This window comes from Pan troglodytes, chromosome 6 (assembly GCF_028858775.2).
Source record: "Pan troglodytes isolate AG18354 chromosome 6, NHGRI_mPanTro3-v2.0_pri, whole genome shotgun sequence".
In the NCBI taxonomy this organism is placed as follows: domain Eukaryota; kingdom Metazoa; phylum Chordata; class Mammalia; order Primates; family Hominidae; genus Pan; species Pan troglodytes.
The window spans coordinates 28,384,001-28,402,968 of record NC_072404.2 but is presented as its reverse complement, the minus strand read 5'-3'; the positions used below and the strand labels follow the sequence as shown (position 1 = coordinate 28,402,968).

At 44.2% G+C, this 18,968-nt stretch overlaps 1 long non-coding RNA gene across 1 annotated transcript; it reads right to left on the bottom strand.

Annotated features, from left to right (window-relative positions):
- Window positions 1–1,867: 1,867 nt before the first annotated feature.
- On the bottom strand, window positions 1,868–13,805 carry LOC107975731 (uncharacterized). The gene is made up of 4 exons (XR_001719123.4): window positions 13,707–13,805; window positions 12,413–12,652; window positions 10,691–10,877; window positions 1,868–5,519 (listed from the first exon to the last, which is right to left on the bottom strand). It is a non-coding gene; the product is annotated as an uncharacterized LOC107975731 (long non-coding RNA).
- Between the last annotated feature and the right edge of the window lie 5,163 nt (window positions 13,806–18,968).

Here is an 18,968-nt window from a genome sequence, read left to right as displayed (position 1 = left end):
CAGGGAAAAGCAGCAGGCATTCAAGGAGAGGACCTTTATAGGTTGCAAAAGGTGCCCAAGGTTGTTGGAAAGGGAGCTTACAAAGGTGAATGTGGTGAATCTCTACCTGCAGGAGGAGATGAAGGGGTGCTTCTCTGTTCCCAGGGTCTGAGATTAGGCTGGAACCACTGGCCAGAAACTTAGTTTCATGGCAGGCTTCTTCAGCCTTTCTGGCATCTGCGGACTAATCACACCAAACTCGGTCACCCTATTCATTAGGTAGTACGTCATATCCTGCAAACCACTAGATTATAAACACAATTTGTGGTCTGCTTTCAGGTGAGACTGTCGCTATCTCAGGTAAGATTTTTAAGGGTCAGTCTTATGGCTACACCTAGAGCTTTGTCAGAGTCAAGCCCTCTGGGTTAGTTTAGGGAGCCACAGTTTGGTACTCAGAGTTGGGCTTGAAACAGTTGAGCAACAAGTCACTTTTCTTTATCTTCCTGTGCATTTTCAGCAGTCATCATGATTCATATGACATAGTTCCTCGAAAGACCAAGAAAAAGTCACACAATACTTCCTATTTCCTATGGTGCAGGGATACATATTTTCTTTCTTTTTGAAAAACGCTGTCGCTGTGTCGACCAAGCTGGAATGCAGTGGTGCAATTACAGCTCACTTCAGCCTTGACCTCCTGGGCTCAAGGGATCCTCCCACCTCAGCCTCCTGAGTAGCTGGGGCTACAGACACATTGCCACCACACTTGACTAATTTATTTACTGTAGAGATGAGGCGGGAGGGGTCTCACTATGTTGCCCAGGCTGGTCTCGAACTCCTTGGCTCAAGCAATCTGCCTGTCATGGCCTCCTAAAGTGCTGGGATTACTGCCGTGAGCCACTGTGCTCCAGCCTTCATATTATTTATAATTACAGTACATAGTTAAGAATGTCTGGGACTTCAGAGTTGGAAACATTAAGAAATATTTCTGTGATTAAATATAGATACTGGGTAATGGTGTCTGTTTCTAATTTATTTTTTAAACTATTTTTTTTCACCGCAAACAAACTAAAAGATAGTGACTTTTAGTCCTGGTGCAGTGGCTCATGCCTGCAATCCCATTGCGGGCATTGGGAGGCTGAGGCAGGCAGATCACTTGAGGCCAGGAGTTCAAGACCAGCCTGGCCAACATGGCGAAACCCTGTCTCTACTCAAAATACAAATATTAGCCAGGTGTGGTGGTGCGTGCCTGTAATCCCAGCTACTCGGATGGCTGACACACAAGAATCGCTTGAACCCGGGAGGCAGAGGTTGCAGTGAGCCAAAGTCATGCCACTGTACTGACTTCTTAAATGTGGAGGTAGAAAGAGTTAAGACTTTGCATGTATCTACATGACACTAATCCATATCTAAAATTTCATATTATGGAATAAAATTCTGATATTTGAGTTTCCGTTTAACGGTATAGTTAGAAAGAGAAATCCAATCAGGATACAACAAGATTATAAAACCACTATTAGTCCAACAATTCTCAAAATATGGCCAGGGGACCGCTGGGGGTCCCTAGGTTCTTTCTGAGAGATCGCAAATCCTGCCTTTTCCAACTGTATACCTATCTAAGACTTGAATTTACTGTGTAAGACTGGATTTTCTTTTTATACTTCAGCCAAAGCAACGTAAGTAACAGATTGAATACAGAAGTAGATATGAGATTTTAGCCATCTTCTCTAAGACCAGACATTAAATAAATTTCTAAAAATATAACACAATGCCAATCTTATCATTACATTTTGGGGGGGTTGGGGGAAATATAGTTACTTTTCATGAAAACCATTATTAATGTTAAAAAATAAAGAGTTTGTTATAGTTATTTTAAATGAATGAACACATATTACAACCATTTCTTACTTTTAATTTCTAATATAGTAAATATTAATACATGTAAGTCACACAAACAAAAGCTCTTTAAGGTCCTCATGAAGTAAGTTTTAAGAGGATAAAGGGGTCCTGATATTGAGATGTTTGAAAACTCCTGTGTGAATCCTGGTTCATTTTCCTCAAGCTAATTCTCTGGACTTTGTACCCATCCAAATCCCATTTCCTTAGCTTGAGTTTGTTACCACCTCCACCCTCTTCATTTTCCCTCCCAACAGTATGCTTATGTGCAAGGGTAATGTAAAAATATGTAGCACGTTATATGGCATGGAAACCCACCAATGCAAGCATTTGCACAACCATAAGCAAAGATTCTAACTGAAAGCAAAAAGTTCAGTCCCCCTGTCTCTGAACTTCTAGGTCTTTCCACTTGTAAATTCCATCTGCCTGTGGATATATGAGAATTCCCTCTGTCACCCAAAAGACTGTCCTGCTTACAGGTGAATCCTGGGGGGCTGGACATAGTACCTAGCACATCGGAGGGACTCAGCTGGAATCTGTGCATGAGTCCATATTTCTCTATCCTGAGTGCAAACTCTGCCGCACTTAGTAGTGTCCCTCACACCAGTGTGGAGGAACACAACATAGGGTTCCATTATGGCGATGAGACTGAGAACAGTCACCAGCCACTTTCATCACCATCATCATCATTGCCCCAAGGAGATGGAGCTTCAGATGGTCTAATATTGTGCAATGTCTTAAACACCTGGATGAGATTTGTTTAGGCTTAAGGAATGGGTGAAATGACTCAGAGATCTATGTTAACCAAACCAGTTAAACCACCCTAGTTAAGACGTAGTTAGCACATTGCTTAGCGTGCACCAGAATGAGCTTGTCACCAGAAATGCATGGAATGTATTGAGATGCCGTATTTTGGTGAAATGAGATTATGAGAACTGGGAAAACCAGATTCAGGGGATTTCCAAAGGCCTGAGGCTAAGCTATGACCACCAGCTCTGCATGCTTGGAACTCTCCCCAAGCGAGCGTGTGATTCCTTGGGCACTTATCCCTTCCTTCTTAATGTTATGGAATGAATTGTGCATCCACCCACCCTGAATTCAGATATTGAGGTCCTAGCCCTCAGTACCCAGAATGTGATCTTATTTGGAAGTAGGGTCTTTACAGAGGTAATCAAGTTAAAGTGAGGGGTGGAGTGCTAACCCAATAGGACTGATTTCCTTATTTTAAAATAGGGAAATTTGGACCCAGAGATACATTCAGAGAGAAGATGATGTGAAGGCACAGGAAGGATGCCCTGTGAACATCAGGACCAAGGCCTGCAAACCTAGGAGAGAGGTCTACAACAGATCCTTCCCTCGCAGCCCTCAGATCGAACTAACCCTGCAAGTACCTTGATTTTGGACTTCTGGCTTCCAGAATTGAGCAACAATAACTTTCTGTTGAAGCCGTCCAGTCTTGAAGCCACCCAGTCTGTGGTGCTTGGTTACCGCGGCCCTAGCAAACTTGCCTGAGGCTTTCCGAATCACAGCCCCGTTTTGTCACAGGGGAAGAATTCTAAGAAGTTCTTTATTTGGCCAAGTGAGGGATAGAAGAATAATGAACATTTCCCTCGTCACAGCTCTGACAACTGCCTCAGCCACACACGGCTTAGGAGATTGGCGACTTCCTCCGCCTTCAGCTTGCAGGGGACTTCAGTAATAAATGTGTAGAAGTGTTTGGTCTTCTTAATGCTGGGAATCCAGGGAGTATGGCCTGGCATACATGGAAACCAGTCCCCTACAGACCTCATTGACACAGGCCTCATTTGGGGGTCTCCTTCTCAGGCACTTCCCCCTTGGCTCCTGAGGCCAGAACCCGACCCTGCTGTGTCTCTCTTCCATGCATCTTTTTGCCATCTCTGCTGTCTGGAATCTGCAACAATATGAGGGTGCTCAGGACTTTGATGTTGCTACTGACCTCAGCATGCCCCAGTCCAAACCTACCCTCTTCCTCCTGGGCCCACATCCGCTTCTGCTCCCCACTTCCCCAATGTCTTCATTCTTTTCATCACATGCTGACCAAAGACTCATCTTTAGGCACTCTCTGTGTCCCTTCTGCTACATCCACTCTGTTGCCACATCTCCTGAATTCTTCTGTCTGATTTCTTCTCACTCTTCCTTTCCACCCTGGGTCAGTCCATTGGGGCCCCATGTCAGGACACCGGATGACACTGTTTGGACACCTGGAAGGATCGGGTAAAGGATACAGAGAAGTCTAAGGAGGGATAGGGTGAGTCTGGGATGGGATGTGGATTAGGCACCAGGTAAAGCTAATTGGGGGGGTGGGTGAGGAATGGGGTGAGGGTATCTATTGCATATATTTTATGGTAATAAAAGGAAGTTGAAAGTTCAGTTGCTTGTTTTGGGGAATTAAAAATGATCATGAATGTCAAAATGTGAGCAACTTTGCACAGAATGGCAATATCAGAGTGTCATGGATCATCGCAGTAGCCTTCTCCTTGTTGCCTGCATTTCCTTCCTCTAATATTGTACACACTACCACCATATTTAAATATGCAATTCTGGTTAAATGCACCATTTCATTTATTCATATACTCAATAAACATTTGCTGAGCACACTTCTCATGATTGAAATTTAGTAGAAAATGAGACTGAATGGATCCCTGTTATTTTCCTACCATTCCCTCCAAGAGCTCCTGCTCCAAATCATTCTTCTTTTAGGCTGACTCTTAGTCTTAGTCACCATATATGTGAGTGTGTGTGTGTGTGTGTGTGTGTGTGTGCATGTGGTGTGAACATATGGCAAATATATAACTAGGGCCCCAGATATAGATTCGTAACTAATTTATTATAATCAAAATGAAGATACTAAAGGGTACAGATGCTCAGTGGTTACCGTGGTGATGAGCACTCTGCGAATAGCCTTATTCCCCTTTGACGGCATTTTCATTCATAGGATGAAATGAAGAGAACATGAGAACATTTCCAAAAGTGCAGGAATTATCCCCTCTGTCATGCCATGCATTTGTTTTCATTTTTCAAATTTTAAGCTTGAGAACTTTTAAGCTGGCTTTTTAAAGTTTATGCAAGGAGAACAAACTTAGTTGCTTGGTTTGCTGCTCTTCTAATTCCTTAGATTTGTAATATAAAGCAGGATCCCATTTTAATTTTGAAAGGCAAAGAGCTATGCTATTGCCTCCATCCTTCTCCCAATTCCCCTTGTTTGATACTCCCCAGCACCAGAGATGCAGGCTGTTCCACTCTCCTCTCATCCAAGTGCAGGGAAACTCTCTCTCAAGTTTTCTCTCTCAACTAATAACCATAAGTTTTTGGAGAAGTCAGTCAGTTCAAAATATATGACATTTTAGGCCAGGTGTGGTGGCTCACATCTGTAATCCCAGCACTTTGGGAGGCTGAGGTGGGCAGATCACTTGAGGCCAGGAGTTCGAGACCAGGCTGGCCAAGATGGCAAAACCCTGTCTCTACTAAAAATACAAAAATTAGCCAGACGTGGTGGTGGGTGCCTGTAATCCCAGCTACTCAGGAGACTGAGGCATGAGAGTGGCTTGGACTTGAGGGGGCGGAGGTTGCAGTGAGCTGAGATCACACCACTGGACTCCAGTCTGGGTGACAGAGTAATATTTTGTCTAAAAAAAAAAAGATATAAAAAATTAATCACACAGACCTTATAGAATGGTCAGAGATAAGTTATAAACTGCTGGGTATTTTCTGGATTTAAACCAACTAAGGCGAAAGTTTGGTTTATATTGGGCAAGCATAAAGATGAATATAATCTGTGACTGAGTGCTCGATTCATCACGCTCTGAGTCTCCTTTCCAAGACACCGTCGGCTGCGTAGACTTGGAGAGGGTCCAAGGGAGGAAGTTGCGGGCAAGGCAACCAGTGGGAAATGCCCAGTTTCATTCTAAAGTCTGCTGAAGGGGTACGACTAGTCTGTACTTCTTTGAAAGGTTTTGGAGAAATACCTTGCACATGACAATTAGAGAAGTTCTGGTTATAGTAGCAGGAACTTATTTAGATTGTCCCTGGATCATGGGTAAGAGGGCACAAGAAAGAGAAGCCTCTGGTTAAGATATTTAGAAAGATGGGGTAGAAAGATGGGCTCCTGGGTAGTTGGCTATTGTCCCATAAATCAGGGCCCCTCACCTTCTGGTCAAGCCCTGCAGCCTGATGGGCAGAGGGGCATGTGTCAGCTGTACTTGACACATGGTTTTAAAGCCAACACTTACTGAATGAGCAGTTCGCAGGTGCCAGGCCTAGAACTGTGCACTTTGCAAGCATTGTCTGGTTTAGCCCTCTTAGGATCCAGAGACTCAGCCTCATTTGATAGAGGAGAACATAGAAACCCAGAAAAGTTAAAAATTGTTCCCAAAGTCACATCTTGGTCTCTCCATCTCCCAGAGTTTCTTAGGTAACACCCCCACTACTTCAATGCTATCACTAATTTTTTTTTTTTTATGTTCCTCCAAAGCTTTCTGTACTGTACAAGATAAATGCAGAAACTTTCTTGTGTGCCATTGATTCAAAATTCAACATGCATTTTTAAAGAATTATTAGGGACTAGGTTTGTGCTAAACAGAGACGAAGATATACAGCCCCTGCATTGAAATCGCTCATCCTCATTTATTTATTTATTCATCCATCCAGCAAACTTTCCCTGAGCACTTTCTATATCCCAGGTACTGTACTAGGTGCTGCGAATAAAAATGCAAGTCAGACACTGTGTTTAACATTAATAGTAATGATAATAACAATACTACTAATAATAGCTAACACTTACTGAGCACTTACTGTATGCCCTCCACTGTTTTAAGCACTTTGTACTATCAACTCAATCAATCTTCACCACAAGCCTGTGAGCTGGGTACTATTATCACAATCTTGATTTTACAGATGAAGAAACTAAGGCACAGAGAGAGTAAGAGATTTGTGATGGGCCAGGAGCGGTGGCTCATGCCTGTAATCCTAGTACTTTGGGAGGTCAAGGCGGGTGGATGGCTTGAGCTCAGGAGCTCAAGACTAGCTGGGGAAACACAGCAAGACCGCTTTTCTATCAAAAACAAAGAGGAAAGCAATTTTCTGGGTGTGGTGGCATACTTGTAGTCCCAGCTCCTTGGGGAGGTGAGATGGGAGGATACCTGAGCTGGGGGAGGTCAATCCTGCAGTGAGCCGTGATCACACCACTGCACTTCAGTATGGGCGACAGAATGAGACTCTGTCTCAAAAAAAGATTCAAACTATCCATTTGAATACTGTATGCACACCAGTGTGGGAAGTAAATGCAACAACAACAAAATGTTTGCAAGGCAGTGAAATTGGAGAGAATTGAGGTCAGTTCATGGTCATGAGGGCCAAGGAGAATCAGCGACCAAATATGCCTATCTCCAGGGTTCTGGTAGGGTCTCTTGTCCTCAAAGTGGGCATGTGGCTCTTGGCAAGCTAGGTTAGGAGAGTTGCCTAAGTGTGATGAGCTGGATATTCAAGCTGGCAGAAATGAATTTCTTATACCCTTTTTCAGCTTCATTTCAAATATATGGGGCTGTTTCTACAACAATTGAACTCATGGACACATGGACGAGATGGCTTTTGTTGTGTTTGAAAAAGGGTCAGCAGCAAAGGGGCCAAGAACATATATTGGTGAAGGACAGTCTCTTAAGTAAATGGTGCTGGAAAAACTGATATCCACATGCAGAAGAATGAAACTAGACCCCTGTCTCTCACCATATACACAAATCAAATCAAAGTGGATTAAAGAGTTAAATTGAAGACCTGAAACTATGAAACTACTAGAAGAAAACATTGGAAAAACTCTCCAAGACATTGGTCTGGGCACAGATTTCTTGAATAAGACTCAAATGCACAGGCAACTAAAGCAAGAAATGGACAAATGGATTACAGCAAGCTAAAAACCTTCTGCAAAGCAAAGGAAACAATCAATGGAGTCAAGATATAACCTACAGAACATAAGAAAATATTTGCAAACTATCCAATTGACAAGGGATTAATAACTAGAATATCTAAGGAACTCAAACAACTCAATAACAACAAAAAATCCAATTTATGAATAGGCAAAAGATCTGAATAGACATATCTCAAAAGAAGACATGCAAATGGCCAAGAAGTATGTGGAAAAATCCTTAACATCACTAATCATCAGGGAAATGCAAATCAAAACCACAATGAGATATCATCTTATACCAATTAAAATAGCTGTTATCAAAAAGTCAGAAAGTAACAGATGCTGATGAGGATGAAGAGAAAGGGAACCCTCGTATACTGTTGGTGGGAATGGAAATTAGTACAACCACTATGGAGAACAGTATGGAGGTTTCTCAAAAAACTAAAAACAGAGTTACTGTATGATCCAGGAATCCCACTGCTGGGTATATATCCAAAAGAAGGGAAGTCAGTATATCAAAGAGGTATTTGCATTCCCATGTTTATTGCAGCACTGTTCACAATAGCCAAGATATGGAATCAACCTACAAGTTCATCAATGGATGAATAGGCAAAGAAAATGTGGCAGATATATATAATGGAATATTATTCAGCCATAAAAAATGAAATCCTGTCATTTGCAGCAATGTCAATGGAATTGGAGGACACTGTTAAGTGAAATAAGCCAGGTGCAGTGAGACAAATATCACATTATCGCTTATTTTGTGGGAGCAAAACCCTTGATCTTATGGAGGTAGAGAGTAGAATGATGGTTATCAGGGGCTGGGAATGGTAGTGGGGAGGGGAGATAAGGAGAGATTAGTTAATGGGTACAAAAATATAGTTAGATGGAAGGAATAAGACCTGTTGTTTGGTGTCACAATAGGATGACTATAGTTAACAATAATTTATTGTGTATTTCAAAATAACGAGAAGAGTGGCATTGGAATGCTCTTAAGACAAGCAAATGATAAATGCTTGAGGTGCTGGATACCTCAGCCATACACTGTATGGTTGTATCAAAGTATCCCATGTACCTCAGAAATCTGTACAACTATTTTGTATTCATGAAAATAAAAATTAAGTTACTTCAAAAAAAAAAAAAAGGTCGGCAGGATGCTAGTGGCCTCCCCCAGGGGGAATCCTGGGATGGTGTTTTCCCTTATTAAGATTCCACAGGGACAGGCACACCCCGAGTGAAAGCCACATCTATGCCTTACTCAGGGTCCAGGTGTTAGTCAGACGAAACAGCAAGGTGTTTGTGTAGTGTTCATTCATTCAGTAAATATTTATCAACTGCCTACCGTGTGCCTAGAAACTGTTCTAGTCCTTTGGGATACATAGTGAACAAAATGGAAAAACAAAACACCGTTTCTCTCATGGAGTTTACATTCTTGTGAGTGAGACAGGCAATAAATAGTAATCATTATAAATAAGTAAATTACCAAGTATGTTAGAAGGTGATAACCTTCTATATAGAGTTATGAGTTCATATAGAAGGCAAGGAATTGAGAGTACTAGCTTGGGGATCTAGGGCTTCCTCATTCTGGGGTCTGATTCCTGGAGGTGACTAGGCAGGGCTCAGCGGGCAGGTGATATTTGACCAAAGTCCTGAGGAGGTGGCAATAGCCAGCGCCAAGGTCCTAAGGTCGGGGGAGGTGCCTGGTGTGTCTGGGGAACAGCCAGGTGGCCAGCGTGGCTGGAGCAGTTAGAAGGAGGAGAGAAGTAGGAGGTGAGGTCAGAGGGAAAGTGCCTGGTAGTGCCTTCTAGACCATTGTGGAGACTTTGGCTTTTACTTTGAGTGAAATGAGGAGAGCAATAGTAATGGAGGGATTGAGAAAGAGTCTGGTTCTGGATATATTTTGAAGCCAGCAGATGTCCCAATAGATGATAGCCTGGGCATTAGAGGAGGGGTACCAAGGTCAAAGACTACTCCATGGTGTTTGGCTGGAGCACCTGGGAGGATGGGGATGCTGTTCCCTGCATCTGAGACAGAATACTGAGACAGAAAGGTTCCTGTGGAAACGTTTGGGGGAAGACCCAGCCCTTCACATTAGACCTAGGAAGTTAGGGGAGGCTGTTGGACACGAAGATGGAGAGGATGCATCGGGACTTGGAAATGTGGGTAGGGGTGCAGAAGAGAGGTCTGGGCAGGGTTCCTCAGAGGCAGGCGCTATTGAAAGCCAAGAGACTGAATGAAGTCACCAAGGGAGGAAGAGAAAGAAGAGGGTGGAGGACTGCACACTGGCCCTTCAGTGTGAAGATGCTGGGAAGGGGCAGCCGTGGAGACTGGGAAGCAGCAGCCACTGCTAGAGGAGGAGAGAGCAGGGTGTGAGCAAGTGGAGAACAGGTGTAGACAGGCAGAGGAGAAACAGCTTGGTCTGTCTGCTGCCCACAGTCACAAGCACAGGCACACCCCAGGGGAAAGTTGCCTCTGTGCCTTACTCAGGCCAGATAAAACAGTTTTAAGGAAGAGAAACAGCTTCTTTTTTCCTGCCATGAGGAGAGGGTGGGGGGGGGGGGGAAAGACTGCCTCAGCAATTCGCATAATTGGGCCTTGTGAGAAAGACCCCTGTGAGTCCAGTGCTGAAGGGAGTTGATTTTAGCCATAGCAATTAGTCATTCTCCCACTTCATGAGCTGTCTGTGTGTGGCTTCTAAACAGGCAGCATTTGTTTAACAAAATAATCAGCATCTCCATTTCCTCCGAATCATCCTCGAATCTAAAGATCATTTGAAAAAATGCTAGGCCATGCTATGGTGCACTCCTAGGGGTGTCTTATTTCCATTTTCCTAATTTCAGAGGGAAAAAAGTAGATAGAGCCTTGAAGCACAAATTTGAAAATAAAACCAATATTCACCTGTATGCACTGGCCCCTTCCTGTGCACCCTCCAGCCCTGTGGTCCTTAGAGCTGCTTCCTACAATATTCATGACTTAGAACAGCCCATTCTTAAAGCTGGTCCAACATTCTTCCATCGGCCTGTCCACACTGTCTGGTTTGCGCTGGATCCCCAAGGAAATGGGTTTGGCTGCCTCAGGCTGTGGTCTAGGGACAAAGGAAAACCAAAGTCTGAGTTCTGGGTAGATGTTGTCAAGAGACAGGAAACCACTCATGGCTTAATTCCAGGAGCCTGCAAGGTCAGGCAGTGGGTGAGTGCCTGTGAGCAGAGCCTGGAGAGATCTCTGAGGTAGCAGTGCCCTGGGGGTCTGAGCCTTGGAGGTGCTGAGTCTTTGGATGAGAGGGAACTGACAGAAGCTCCGGTCCATTCAGTCATTCAATATTCATCTACCCAATGACTCCCATGGCTCATGTCCTTTGCTTCTTCATGAATTAATAATGTTTATTTTATGATGTCGCAGAAACCAGACATAGCCTAAGCCTGAGAAGTCTGGGAATGGTAGATGGTATAGTGTTGGGGAAACCGCACTCGCTGTTGAGTCAGGCTGGCTTGGGTTCAAATCCTGGCCTGGCCAGTTTTACCTTAAAGGGTAGCTTAGCCTCCCTGGGTCCCTGTAGTTCCCTCCAAAGGGGCCATTATGATGCGTTCCTTGAGCAGCTGTTGTGAAGATCACGATGATACGTGGAAAACACCTTATACGGTGCTTCTCACATAGTAAGGACTCCATATATTGTAATGGTTATCATTTTTTGTTTGTCGTAGCAAGGTGTGGGTGAACTCAGGAGCCTAAATGAGACTTCCCATGCAGAGGCTGAGAAAATGAAAGGTTACTGCTCTAGAAGAGAGGTGGGGAGGGTGCCACAGGCAGGCTACTCTTCGCCCTATTTTGCCTTGGGCAGACATTGATGCCCTGTCCCCACAGTCCTTTCACTCCCGCTGGGAGATGGCTTCCAAGGTGTGGCTCCAGGCCAAGGCCAATTACTGGGGTTTGCCTGTGGGCTGTAACCTCTTTACCACAGTCACCCTGAGCAGAAAGCCAAGTGAGTAATTTCGGAGCGCTTGTGTGCTGACACCCTTTTTGATGAGGTGAAAGGATCTGACTCAAAGCTAGCCCTCGACAGTGAAAATTAAGAAGTGTTTCTAAGCCTGAGAGGCAGCTTTGAGCTGTGTCCTCAGTCAGGAACGCATGTTGAAAAGAAGTTTGAAAGGCTCTGAACTCTTCTAGATGGTCCTGAATAGACACTCCCCACGGTCCACGTCCCGGGAAGGGGTAGACACAGCTATGAGCAGCCTAGCTTGCCGAAGCAGCAGGGCTTCTGTGCCTGTGCACCTCTGTCATGCCTGGAATGTCCCTGGAAGAGGGGACTTGCCCTGCTCAGCTCCCTCCAGGGAAGTTACCTGCTTCTCTGTCTCCTGCCATCACCCGAAGCCCAGCTCTGCCCTGGCTTAGGAGACAGGAAGGGAGCCCAGTCCTCAGTTTCCTTCTCCAACTGCAGTTCAGCCTGTCAGAGCTGGCAGTGAGAACCCGGGAAGTGTATTTTCTGCCTCTTCCCAAGGGGAAGCCCATGGTTTTAGTGCTCAGCAGAGATCCCCATAGGCTAAAAAGTCTTAGCACCGATGATGTTCACCCCCAGGTGCAGGATACTGAAAACAGATAATTAATAATAAACAAGTACTCTACCTGACAGCAAGTGGGTAAGGGGTGACAGCCAGCGGAGTGTTGGTTTCTGACTCCTTCCTAATGTGGTCGCTGCTGGGCGGCTCTGCTGCTCGTTAGACAATCAGAGCTGCCGCCCTGTTAGTGTACGGTGGGGGGCGGGGAGCACAGCCATGGCGTGTATTTGCTGATAACTCAGCCCAACTCAGGTCCTTTTTAAATGACACTTCCTGATGCACGACCTTTCTCCCTGCAACACCTCTCCTTCAAAGACCCAGAAAACAAACACTGAGAATGAAGCCAGCCTGCTGCTTCCTGACCCTGGATGGATCCTTCCATATTCCAATATCACAGTCACGTCTGCAAACATCCATTCTATTAAAGCAGTATGCAGATGTAGGTCAGAATACAGAGCAGCAGATGTGTAGAACAAAGAAGTCTAGGGATCTAATATACAATATGAAGACTAAAAGAAAAAAAGAGCAGTATACATTTTGTGAGACATACTTAGAAAAGCAGCAAACCCGGGAAAATGAAGTAGGAGGCACACTGGTTTCACTTGATCAAATCAGCTTCTGAAGCTGTATTGTGAGGGAGCAGGGAAGGTTGGAACCCTCAAGCATTATTTGGGGGAGTTCACAGGTTTTAAATAATTCCATAAGACTGATAACACTTTAATGAGTCCCTAACCAAGAATGAGATTGTTGTGGATTCACTGAATAATCATGGAAAATAGACAATTTCTATGAAAAAAAGTGAGCCTGCTATGGGAGTAGATAAGGCAACAATGGACACAGCGATACCGTGTGGAGGCTCAGGTTTTCTCTCCTAGCATTTTGGATGCCTCACCTACATGTAACTGATAATAATCTGCTTCTTTGTACCAAGAACCACATGCAGCCTCTTCCATACACTAGCTCATTGATTCCCAATAACAATCGTACACAGGATGTGTTATTTTCCCCTTCTTCAGAGGGTAGAACAGGATCAGAGAAGTTTAGAAACTGCCCTCAGTCACCCAGTAGGGAATGGAGCTCAACTGTGAACCCTGGAACTCCTGACTCCGAAATCTGCTTTTTGACTGGCTGACCACACAGCTTCCCAATGACAGCAGACAGGAGAGAGAGGAGGGAGGGAGGGAGGGAGAAAGGGAGAGAGAGAGAGAAGAAGAAGAAGGAGGAGGAGGAGGAGGAAGAGGAGGGGGAGGAGGGGGAGGAAGAGGAGGCGGAAGGGGAAAAGAGAACAGAAGGGAAGAGGGAAGAAAGAAACAGAAAGAGAGAATGAGTGCGCCCAAGCTGGAGCCAACAACTCTCCATACCCTCGGGTCTCCCTTCACAGGGCCTCTTCTTTCTGTGGCTCTGTGGTTCTCTATCTTAGGATGCATTCTCACCATCACCTGGAGGGCTGGTCACAGTCCAGATTGCTAACTCCACCCCTAGATAGAGTTTCTGATCTCTTAAGTCTGGACTGGAGCCTGAGAATTTGAATTTCTTAGCTGTTCCCAGATATTGCAGGTCTGGGGACTCCACTGAGGACCACAGCTAAGTATAAACCTGCCTTTCTTGGAGCACAGTACTAGTATTGCAGAGAAGCTGCTTTAACATACTCTTTCTTATTCTTATGTATAAATTAACAACAAACAAAGAAATATGGTTTTGTTTAACAATGAATCATCAAGCTTTCCTTTGTTGTAAAAGTAGAGATTTCACCTACTGCACAGGTTCAGTAAGCCCCGAGGCGGGCGGGGGGACTCCACATACCAGCAACCGTCTGCAGGAACCACGTTTATTTCCTATGTGAAATGCCCTCTGAGAGCCGGCAAGTGACTAACATCCAGTCTGTCTCAGAACTCAACCTATTTGGAGAGTGGGTGTTCACAGCCAGCATGTGCTCAAGTTGGAACTCTCCCATGGATAAACTGTTATTAAAGCACTGCAGCGGCTGCAGGCTCAAGGACGTTTCTCTTCCAGGCCTGGCTGCCAGGATGTGAGGCCCGGGTGGAGGAATGCGCTTAGAATTCCATGCGGTCAAGAATTCTTCCCTTGAGCCCTGTTAGGCTCTGCTTCTCCGATTTCCACTTTCCCCTCCATTCTTGCCAAAGCTATTTACATCCTCTAACCAATGCTGTCTAATAGAAATATATTGTGAGCCACATATATAATTTAATATTTTTAGTAGTCACATTAAAAACATGAAAAGAAGCAGGTGAAATTAATTTTAAGAATATCTTTTATTTAACCTAATATATTTAAAAAATCATTTCAACATGTAATTAGTATAAAAAGCTAGGAATAAAATATTTTACATGATTTTTCCCTTATGGAGTCTGCGGAATCTGGTGTTATTTAACACCGACAGCACATCTCAGGGCAGAACAGCATATTTCAAGTGTCCAGTAGCCACATGTGGCCGGCAGCTACCATATGGGAGAGTGTAGCTCTTTCTGCATTTAACTGCTTTGCGAGTTCAGAACCTAGAAAGAACCACTATGTGAAAGGCAGAGACAGCCAAATATTCATAGCTAAGCACTGGTTTTATGTTTATTAAACATACAGATGCAGGTAGCCACAACAGGGCTGTGCCTCAGAATCAACTGGGACACCTGTTAAGATAACTGCGGCCGGTGTGGTGGCTCATGCCTGTAATCCCAGCACTTTGGGAGGCCAAGTTGGGCAGATCACTTGAGATCAGGAGTTCGAGACCAGCCTGGCTAACATGGTGAAACCTCGTCTCTACTAAAAATACAAAAATTAGCTGGGTGGGGTGGCGTGAACCTGTAATCCCAGCTACTCAGGAGGCTGAAGCAAGAGAATCGCTTGAACTTGAAAGGTGGAGGTTGCAGTGAGCTGAGATCGCACCACTGCACTCCGGCCTGGGTGATAGAGCGAGACTCTGTCTCAAAAAAAAAAAAAAAAAAAAAAAAAAGAAGAAGATAACTGCCTGTACCTAATCGTATACCTACTTAATCAGAATGGTCGATGAGAGAGGGAATCTGCATTTTTAATAAGCACCTTGGGTAATTTTGCTGCATCCAGCCTAGGACTTTCCACAGAAGAACATTTCTGAATCACCAGACAGAGAAGTATGAAATCCCATCTGGGGTGCCAGGCTAAAGGAGAGAGGCCGCACAGCATCCAGCTCCTCTTCCTGTCTGCCATGCAGTCTAGTTTTACTCATACTTGAAACCTGATTTGCATGGATATGTTTTCTTAACAGAGAAACATTTTGATCATTTGTCAGGTTTAGATTACCGTCCAATTTATAGAATAAATGCAGTTCACGTGGCTTTCCCATCTTGCTTTTGTGATTGAATTTAAAGTTTACGGGCCCCCTGTTTATATAGAGATTTGTATGCCGGTGCTGCCACCTTGTGTTGGAAGAGACTGTTGACACAGGTTGGAATAAACGTGGACTTGCCCTCTGCTGGTAAAGAGGTTAGAAACCCAGTGTATCCCCAGGGTTCTGCCCCATGTGGGCCTGCACTGATCATAGCCATGGCTGACACTTTTTTTTCTTTTTTCTTTTTTTTTTGAGGCAGGGTCTTGCTCTATCACGCAGGCTGGAGTGCAGTAGCGCGATCTTGGCCGACAGCAACCTCCTCCTCCTGGGTTCAAGCGATCCTCTTACTTCAGCCTCCCAAGTAACTGGGATTGTAAGCGTGCATCACCACACTCAGCTGATTTTTATATTTTTAGTAGAGACGAGGGTTTCACCATGTTGGCCAGGCTGGTTTTGAACTCCTGACCTCAAGAGATGCACTTGTCTTGACCTCCCAAAGTGCTGGGATTACAGGCATGAGCCACTATGCCCAGCCACGGCTGACATTCTAAAGCAGTGCTTCTCCAAATATCTTCCCTGGGGCAGCAGCAACAGCATCCCCAGGCAACTCATTAGAAATGCAGATTCTTAAGCTCTGCTCCAGGCCTACTGAAATAGAAATCCTGAGGGCAGGTTCAGGATCTGTGTATTAACAAGTCCTCCAGATGATTCTAATACATGATAAAGTTTGAGAACCACTGCTGCAAACTAAAACAATGACTTTTGCTCTTTTCAGAGGCTCAGATGCAATGAACCTCGTGGACAGTTGCCCTAAAAAAAGTAAAAGCACACGACGTGCCCAGACTTTTGTGACCGCTTTTGGAGATTTTATAGGACTACTTTTGGGTCCTACATGAGGTTGGACCCCTGCTCCCAATCCTGCCTTAACGGAGCTGGAAGGAAGGGGATGGGATGGGGGTAAAGAACAGGACATCCCCACATATATGCCATCAAGACAGCCTGGTTTAAGGCTCTTGGTGGTTACAAGAGCCACTGATAGCTTGTAAAATGGCTTTGTCCAGATTAGAAAAAGGTGCCTTTGAGTAAAGTTACCTTGAAACATCATACTATATCACACTATATCACTAATATAATCTCTAAAAATTATCCTTGTAACACTTAATGGATTATTAATGGAAAATTATCAATTATTTTTCAATGATTCATCTTACTATATATAGCATAGTATAGTATAGTATAGAAACTACTATAGATGTAAGCTGAAAGCTTAATAATACCATCTAGGTAAAGTAACAAGTATCAGGTGACATAAATTGTAAGATGGAGAGTAAATTTAGCAGTGTTCTAATACAAAGGAGATGGACATTTATTTAATATGCTCACCAATCATGATTATCAGTCAACTCCTACGTGTTTGGAAGCACAAGTAAACTAAAGCACAATAAAAATAATATGATGTTAATGTATCATGCTGCTAATCATTTGTAAGTTGAATAACAATCTGAACCTACCCCATCAGAAAGACACTTTACACTCATCTATCATAACATAGTAATTTTGTTAAAGCAAGATATCTTATTGCTGTTTAAAAATTATTGTAATAAACATACAGACTGCCCACCTTTGGAGACAACAAAGAAAAACATATTTCAAAGCAGCGAAGATGTCTATGATGTGAGTAGCACTCCCTTTGAACAGCACCTTTGTGCAGTGCACAACTGAACGACTGTACTTGGTGGCCCTGGTGCTTTGCAGGCTACAGGTCTGTTGATTGTGTCCTCATCAGAGATGAGCTTGTTGTTCTAGATTACCCCTCATCATTAAGCCTAATAGGAAATTCAAATGAAGATAGAGAAATATGCAAATTGAAGATTTTGTAGTCCCTGTGACTCTCCTTATAGATATATTCTGAGTGTCAGCAAAGTCTCTAGAGACTTAATGCCTTGCAAATAATACAGTATCAGAAAAAGAATCCATTAGTGGAGTGAACGTGTGTGGCAGGGAGATCAAGCGTCCTTTTTATTTTATAAAATATGACTGTGAAGAAAACCTTTCATTAAGCCAAGATAGATCTAAAAGTATTTATTTCTAAATCTTGAAAGCACAGCGACAAAGTGAGAAAGTGTGAGGAAGGGAGTCAAGGGTCCAGTTAGAGCTCAGTGCTGGTATCTGTTGTGTGTTTATGTCAGGTCTCTTTCAGGCATCCCAAAACAGTTTCCCAATGCTAGCCTGAATCTGCCTTTGATTGTAGGTGATTTAATCACCATCCCCAGACCCCAGCAATAGGCTGATCGAACAGGGAACTCACAGAGCCAGGATACAGGAGAGCTAGGCCAAGCTTCCTCCTCCCCTAATGGTTCCCTAGGTACATTCTTCGGGACTTAATATGTTTTTTCTCCTTACTTATTATGCAGTAAAAGGCAACTTCTTCCAAAAGAGTAAGCTTTGTCCCTTGTGGGCTGAGGTCCCCATAGTATGCAGAGCTGGAGTTATCATCTGGGGAGTGGTTAGCCTTCCCTTGCTTCTGAATCCAAGAAAGCCACTGCTGCATAACTGGCCTGCCCAGAACTGTGAACTTAAAAGGAAAGGGCAACATTGACTTTGTGTTTTGTGGAAGCTGCCCCTCAAGAAAGGCCCACAGTTTTCCGAAGTCCTGCAGTTGCCTCAGCCTCCCTGTCCCATGATGACATTTCCTAAATCCCGTGTGGCCTAGTAGGTGGTGGTATCTGCAGCCTGCCTGGTCTTTGTGAGACATCGATTCCCTCCTGAGCGGCACTCACTTTCTGGGCACCATTGCTTCACCTCCAGACCACTCAGCAAGGCCCTTCCAGTAAGGCTGGCACAGTCCCCGCTCTTTTACTCAGTGGTCTGGACATTCTCAGATCCTCCAGGGCACTCTAAATATCCCCTGCCTGGTCTTATCAGAGACACCAATCATCTGCAAAGACCAACTCAAGTTCCGTGATTTTCTCTTCTCTCATCTCTCCTCCTTCCAACTCTTCAGTGTCACCTCTTACACCCTGCTCAGCAGTGTCAGGGGGCTCCTTTGGGGAAGTACATGTCTGTCTCATTTTGTTTTCTGAAGGGCAGAAGAAATGACTTAGTTGCATCTTTACCTCTGAGAATCTCAAGGGAACACATCTTCCTCAGAAAGCACAGGGCACAAGGACACCTTTCTTTGGATCTCTTTTGTGATGGGCTCAATTGTGTGTCCCCACGTTCATATGCTGAAGGCCCAGCCCCCAGCTCAGAATGTGATGGTATTTGGAGACAGGGTCTTTACAGAGGTAATTAAGTTAAA